Raw genomic sequence first — 7,825 nt, 5'->3', positions numbered from 1 at the left:
CAGCGGCGTGGGTCTCGTAATCTACCAGAGAGAAGAGGGGGTAGAAACAATTAATACAATTCAAACAGATGCATTAAGATGCATGACATGACATTTAGCGGTGCCAAGGTGAGCTAACGCAGTAGGTGCTACTAGCGAAGGGGGGAAACATCCGGGAAAGTATTCCCAGTGTTTGACGTTTTCGGGCAGATGAAACGGAGGTGGATTGGTGCATGTTTGCTATGCTAGGGACGTGCGGCGGACGAACGTACTGCGTACTCGAATTCGTCTCGTCGTTCTGAGCAACTTTCATGTACAAAGTATTTTCATCCGAGTTACGAATTATTTTATATTAATTTTTAAAGTTTTAATTCATTTTCTAAATTATTTTAATTCAAAAGTTAAATGTCAAATTATTTGATGTACCTAGCACAGTGTACACAAAAATGTACATTGGCTGACATGTGGGACCAGGGGGACCGAGTTGACCAGTCAAACTTTGACTGGTCAACAGGGGGTGCCCCCCCCTATCATTGTCTGCCTAGTTAACTAATAGTTTTAGTTAGACTAATTAGGTAGTAGATTAATTAACAGGATTAATTAGATTAATAAAATAATTAATTAATATAATTATTATTTTTATTACTCGTTCTAAGGGGTGTGGGCCCCGGCTGTCAATGGGCCAGAGGCCATAGCAGGTGCAGTCATCGGGTGAAACCCGAACAGGTGACGGGCGCCAGTGGGTAGTGAGCGCTCGGGCATGGGCACCTGAACTGGAAAAATCGGGGCGCAGGCGAGTGGCTCGCCGAACTGCGGCGACGGCGAGCTGGCCGTGAACGGTGCCGACGGAGGGCGGCGGGTCGACGAGCGGCGGCGATGCTCGGCAGCGGAGGTAGCTGCGACAGAGTTGCGCGGCTGCAGGCGCGTGTGTGTGAGGAAGGCCGGGGCGACGAGGTAGCAGCAGCACCAGCGAGGCGGTGCAGCGCGTGCAAGGCAAGTGGTGGTTGCGGCTGGAGCAGGCGGACGCAGGAGCAGCGGACGGGTGGGGGGCTGCGGGCGAGGCTATGGGCCAAGTGGGAGCGCGACTGCGAGGCAGCGCAGGGGCCGTAGGGGAGCTCCGGCGAGCGCGGCGAGGGGCAGCGCAGTGGTGGACGGGAAGGGAGCCGCGGCAGCCCGACAGCAAGGCAGCGCAGCTTCGGGGTGAGTGGGGGCATAGGGGCGCGATGAGGCCGACGACGACGCATGCGGTATCGATGCGGTGACCCCAACCATGGCGACTAGAGCAGTATCATTGGCAACAACAAGTAGCAGCACGGATTGAGCAACAGAGGAAGGGGATCCATGACAGAGCTCACCTAGTAGGCGCACGGAGGCCCGTTGGGAGTTTAGGAGCAGCAGCGATGGTATATTTGACGGAGAGGCACCGGTGATCGAAGAGGACAAAGTTCTCGATCCCGACAATGTAGAGGCGTCCAGCTCGAGACCGTGCTCGTGGACGATGCAATGGAGGCGAATGAAGCTCCTGGTCAAGCTCCAAGCACGTGGGGGCGAGGGTGGTCGCGTGGACGGGGTCGGCCATGGCGTCGGAGGTTTCGGGCGCCACCAAAATCAAGAGAGAGAGCAGGCGAGAGGAAGAGTGGGGTGGTCTAGGGTTCCGGGGAGGGAGAGAGGGGCAGGGGGCTGACCTTATGCGCGACGGGGAACCACGGGATGGTCGCCACACACCCACAGCAGCGGCCATGGTGGTTCGGATGCGTGCCACCCCCCCCCCCCCCGTGAACAGGGAGGAGGAGGATGGCTGCTGGTGGGCTGGGTTTGCACTGTGGCCACTAGGGCCCAGTGCAGCAGTAGTAGTTCCTCTACCTCTTCTCTTTTTCTAAAACTTTTCTGTTTTCTGCCTTTTCTTTTAATATGCACTATTTATATTTAACTAAACCATCAAATTATTTTTGCAAAATATGGAACTTGGTCCAAAATTGGTGTTGCATTTTTAGGCACTGCCACAAAAAAGTATGCAAGGTATTTGAATTCATTTGAAATTTTGTTTAAATAGAAATGATAAATTTTGGGGCTGTTTGCCACAGTTTTGGATAGTTTAGGGCATTTAAACACTTTTTAGAAATGTTGGTTCGCCACCAATATTAACAAATGAATATTTTCCAGATGATGAACATTTTAGTTTTAATGTTTGAAAACTTTTATCGTTTGACTTTAATTCAAATTTGAATTTGAATTGGTTTGAACTAACGCAAGATTAACAACAGTAACCGAGGTGATGTGGCATCATTAGCATGGAATTACTATAGCTTAATTATCTGAGCGTCACAATTCTCCTCCACTACAAGAAATCTCATCCCGAGATTTAAAAGGTAGAGTAAGAGGGAAAATTATGGTTACGTACTTCTAATGGATCTTCTCGTTCTTGGTTTCTCTTCTCCTAGAGGTCGATCCACTACATTGATGTCTTCATTTCTCTACTTCAAGTCATCATGATGAAGCCGACATCCTTTCTTCAGGATCTCCATCGTGCTTATGGAAAGCCAAGGGATAAGACTTGAGAAGGGCGGAGCTCAATACATGTTAGGTACCTGGGGGCCATCTCTGTGGACAAGGCATAGAGGCATCTCTCGAGTTGATATTTAAGAAAGTCATCGAGAGAAAGGTAAGAAGGTGCAATACGAATCTCAAGCGGATAGGCAATCGTTCGTTGCCTGAAACAAAGTGAAAGGGGTTCAAAGCAATGGGAATAATTATTGTGTCTGATACCAGAATTGGTGATCTTTCGGACAAAGCCACGCGTTAGGAATAACTTTTGAAATATGGGGTGTACAAGAGAGTCAGGTTTCAATTATGTGGAACTGTGGGTTATGGGCCCACCATATGGGTTAAAAGTAGGAAGGGCAGTGACGTCTTGCACGATCATGTAAGCAAGGCATGTCGGAGGATAGTCTGTCAGTTATGTTGGCAAAAACATCGGTACCAAGGTGAGGGACGAAGAGAACCATTTTCCTACTCGTTTAACGAGGTGGACCAATAGGCAAAGTTCTCGTCCATCGGTGGCTGCCGGAATGTCATCAACAATAGTAACAGGGTCTTACCGATAGAGTGGTACAACGAGGTGCTTACCTAAGCAGGGAATTATCACTGCTTAGTTAAGTCAGATTACAAGAAAGGTTAAAAAAACAATGGAAAGGAAAAGTAATTAGTATACTAATCAAAACAATGGAAAGGAAAACTGTGTCTAAACACATATTCTAGGGGTATATCCTTCGCAAGGGCAAGCAGAGCATGATATCCATGACAGGATAGAAGTAGAAAACCCTTTAGGTAAGGGGAGAGAAATTTCATGACATTACCCATACAATGGTGTTTGGATAATTGACAAAGAAATTTTAGCATTTTGCTTCAAATGTCCTTATTGAAAATTGGAGTACCATGGACATGCTTCGAGATATCATAGACATGGTCATCAAGTAAAGGTCTGACTTTCGTAATACAAAGGATCCATCGGGAACTTCTTTATAGAATAAGTCTTACAATTTCAGCATGGATGAATGGCTAACCTTGCTAAAAAGGAAACTATAACAATAGGTCCTCCAGCCAGGTGTGCTAGGCATGACATCACCTTACCGGTTCATATAAAGGCCAATGTTATAACTCTTGGAAATATATTCCAACCATCATATCTGACCGAGATTCAGATATGATTGGTGTCAGGATACCGCAGTCTCAGGATGCCTGAGAAGAAAAGATGCACACAAATTGACGAGATGGCATTATAAGATTCTCGGGAAATGAACTATAGAAGCAAGTTCCAAAACAAGAGTTCATCATTAACCAAGGAGAAGATGAGGATGTGGCTAATGGAGTCAGTGATAATTCACCGAGTTTTCCACAATTATGTTAACAAAGAGATGACAATTCTCAGGCCAAATGATATAATGATGTATGCTCGAGGAAAGCATACACAATTAAACATTGATTGAAATGTGCACCCAAAATATGGGCTGGGTTGCACGATCAATGTTAGAATGGTGGCTTAATGAACACAAGAATTAGAATGAAACTATCGACCATTCACTTCAAAGCAATAGGGTTACTAGAAGTTTTGAATTCACACATCATAGTTCAATTGTTGGTATCCCAGTTAGAAACAACACAAGAAAGAATGGTGATGGTGAGAGGTATCACTATACCAAGAATTCTTAAGAGGTGGAGCAATTCTCACAACATCCTTGATATAAAATATGGTAATGATCCAAGGTAGAACATAACATAAGCTAGGTAGCAAGGAGCTCCATAACATGATCAAGTTTGTGTCGGAGGGGAGGCAATAATGTTGTCGTTGATAATACAAATCATCGAGGGGCAAGGATGGTATTTCTCATTAAGAATTCGATTGATATCTTGGAAGGAGTCAAAATGTTGACGATGATCACGACAAATTTTGTTGAGAGGCTCCACGAAGAAGCAATCGGATGGCGACTGCATCAAGTAAAAGGCTGATGCAGTGAAAGATTATTGGATCCACGGATATGACACTGACCCGGAATCAAGCTTGTTGTTCGGGGTGAACGATAAGTAGAGGAAGATCGAAGTAAGCTTAGCTCATCGTTGAAAGTTGCGCTACGGGAGTAAGGATCAGGTAGCACAATTAAAATTTAGCACAATAATGATATAGCCGATCAGGCTTGGGAATGACTTGAAGGTTTATTAAGCTCGTAAGCAATGAAAAATACTGAGTTATTGAATCGGTGTGCGGAATCGATTCATTTATCGGTGTTCTCGAGTGACTAATAACTCAGAACCCGGAGGGAATCTGAAATCGGTGAGAAGCAATACTAGATGTAGACTCATAGGAAGCGACACAGTTCTTTGATATTATCGATATACCAGAGGGTAATAATCGAAGGAAGATAAAATAGAGGTTGCGGATATGTATTGATCTGCAGAAGACAAGTACTTTAACTTTCCCGAGAAAAGGAATCAAGGAGTATCAATATGGCCAGAACCATGATTGCAAAAGACCAGATCCTAGATATAATATGAACTTATACCAAGGGAATAATTAATTTAAGAGAAGCTTCCATGATAAGATCTACAACGTGTCCATGGGCATGAACACAAAGTTCAAGGTCGACTCCCACTTCTCCAATGCACAACCTTTCATTCACTTTTCGCTTTTGAAGAAGTTGTAGTGTTGAAATTTTATCTGACGAAAAGCCAGTAGAGTGTAACTCGCATAACTTACGAGTTCACACATATTAGGGAAGGCATAGGTTCAACCCATCGGGGCAACTTAGGAACATATAACACAAACTTCAAGAGTAAATTATACCAGCCCGAAAGCAGAGCATGGTTAAGAAAGCAGAGATACAATTTACCAAAGGCATTATGTATCCGAGGAAAGGCTTACAAGGTTAATGAATATGAAGGTCGCTGTCGGATAAAATCCAACAAAGGATCTGACGGTCCATAACCGAGATGATGTGAGCATTTGCGCACAACCACAGGAAGAAAACAATGCAAAGGCATTAGATTATAGAAACAACCAACTAACTCATAGCTTAGATGCAAAGGAATTATGAATTCCAAATCAAGGTATCAGAAGTAAACGCTCTGATTAAGGATGGATAAGTTGAGTAGGCTTAGGGGTACAATCGACGGCAATCTGATTGGTTGAGATCCATCTCATGTTTAAAATGACGTCTGAGCCGGAAGGATGAATTCTAGGATCTGATTGAGGATTGCGAGCATTCGCAACTTATTGAATCAAGGGACTCAGAATGATAATGACAAAGGATACTAATGAATATTGCTAGTCATATGGAACACAACCATAATGCAAGCAGAAAAGTATTTGTAGAGTAATAGCGGGTAGAGGATTACCGAAAGATTAGATAGTATTTCAATGTGTCTTGTGAATCATATGAACAACGGGGGAAGAGCGGATACTCGGTAAGTGCGAGGAATTATCCATAGAGGGCATTCATGTGGCAAGAACTTCAAAGCAGTAGGCACAAAGTATTCTCGGATCAATAGAGAGAATTTCGGGGTACCTTGTAATAACAAGATCAACTAGGAACAAAAGTAAGAATGGCATGTGTATGTATTTATCCATAGGGATATTTTGATGGTAGGGAATTGCAAAAGCAACGGGCACAAAGTCTCGAGAGAACATCGGAGAGTATTTTTGGAATCCTTCGGTGCTCCAAGTAATCATCTGGAGTGAGGGGCTCTCTGGGAAGATGTAATTACGAGAACCTAGAGTCAGAGTTAGTAAAATTATTTAACCTAGAAGAGAGATTAGAGTCCCAGAGTATAGACGAGGAATAAAATAACCTAATACCACCCAACGGTGATATGGGCCTGTAAGCCACACAACCATGTTAGTAAAAGTTTTGCAATGACTAGACTCAACTTCGGCCAACGAGTTTGGAAGGGGATTCCTACAAGCAGTTGGCTCTGATACCAACTTGTTGTTGGGGAACGTTGCAGAAAATTAAAAAAATTTCTACGGTTTCACCAAGATCCATCTATGAGTTCATCTAAGCAACGAGTCAAGGGAGAGAGTTTGCATCTACATACCACTTGTAGATCACGAGCGGAAGCTAGCCAAGGGGATGGTGATGATGGAGTCGTACTCGAACGTGATTCGGATCACCGATGTCCAAGTGCTGAACGGACAGCACCTCCGCGTTCAACACACATACGGGATGGGAGACGTCTCCTCCTTCTTGATCCAGCAAGGGGGAAGGAGAGGTTGAGGAAGATTGCTCCAATGGCAGCACGACGGCGTGGTGTAGTTGGTGCAGCAGTACTCCGACAGGGCTTCGCCAAGCATATACGGAGGAGGAGAGGTGTTGGGGAGGGGAGGGGCTGCGCCTTGGCTTGTGTTAAGCTCCCATACGCCTCCCCACTATATATAGGGGTGGAGGGGCTGGTTTCTTGCCCTCCAAGTCCATTGGGGCGTTGGCCAAGGTGGGAGGAAAGAAATCCCATCATTTCCTTCCCCACCGATTGTTATCCCCCCTTTTTAGGGATCTTGATCTTATCCCTTCGGGATATGATCTTATTCCTTCTAAGGGGGGATCTTGGTGCGCCTTGACCAGGGGTGTGGGGCCTTTCCCCCACTACTCACGTTCATGTGGGTCCCCCCATGCAGGTGGGCCCCACTCCGGAACCTTCTAGAACCTTCCCGGTACAATACCGAAAAATCCCGAACATTTTCCGGTGGCCAAAATAGGACTTCCCATATATAAATCTTTACCTCCGGACCATTCCGGAACTCCTCGTGACGTCCGGGATCTCATCCGGGACTCCGAACAACATTCGGTAACCACATAAAAACTTCCTTTATAACCCTAGCGTCATCGAACCTTAAGTGTGTAGACCCTACGGGTTCGGGAGACATGTAGACATGACCGAGACGTTCTCCGGTCAATAACCAACAGCGGGATCTGGATACCCATGTTGGCTCCCACATGCTTCTCGATGTTGTCATCGGATGAACCACGATGTCGAGGATTCGATCAAACCCTGTATACAATTCCCTTTGTCAATCGGTACGTTACTTGCCCGAGACTCGATCGTCAGTATCCCAATACCTTGTTCAGTCTCGTTACCGGCAAGTCACTTTACTCGTACCGTAATGAATGATCTCGTGGCCAACACTTTGGTCACCTTGAGCTCGTTATGATGATGCATTACCGAGTGGGCCCAGAGATACCTCTCCGTCATACGGAGTGACAAATCCCAGTCTCGATCCGTGTCAACCCAACAGCTACTTTCGGAGATACCTGTAATGCACCTTTATAGTCACCCAGTTACGTTGTGACGTTTGATA

The sequence above is a fragment of the Triticum aestivum genome, chromosome 5B (assembly GCF_018294505.1).
Source record: "Triticum aestivum cultivar Chinese Spring chromosome 5B, IWGSC CS RefSeq v2.1, whole genome shotgun sequence".
Taxonomy (NCBI): Eukaryota; Viridiplantae; Streptophyta; class Magnoliopsida; order Poales; family Poaceae; genus Triticum; species Triticum aestivum.
Note: the sequence above shows the minus strand (reverse complement) of the source record.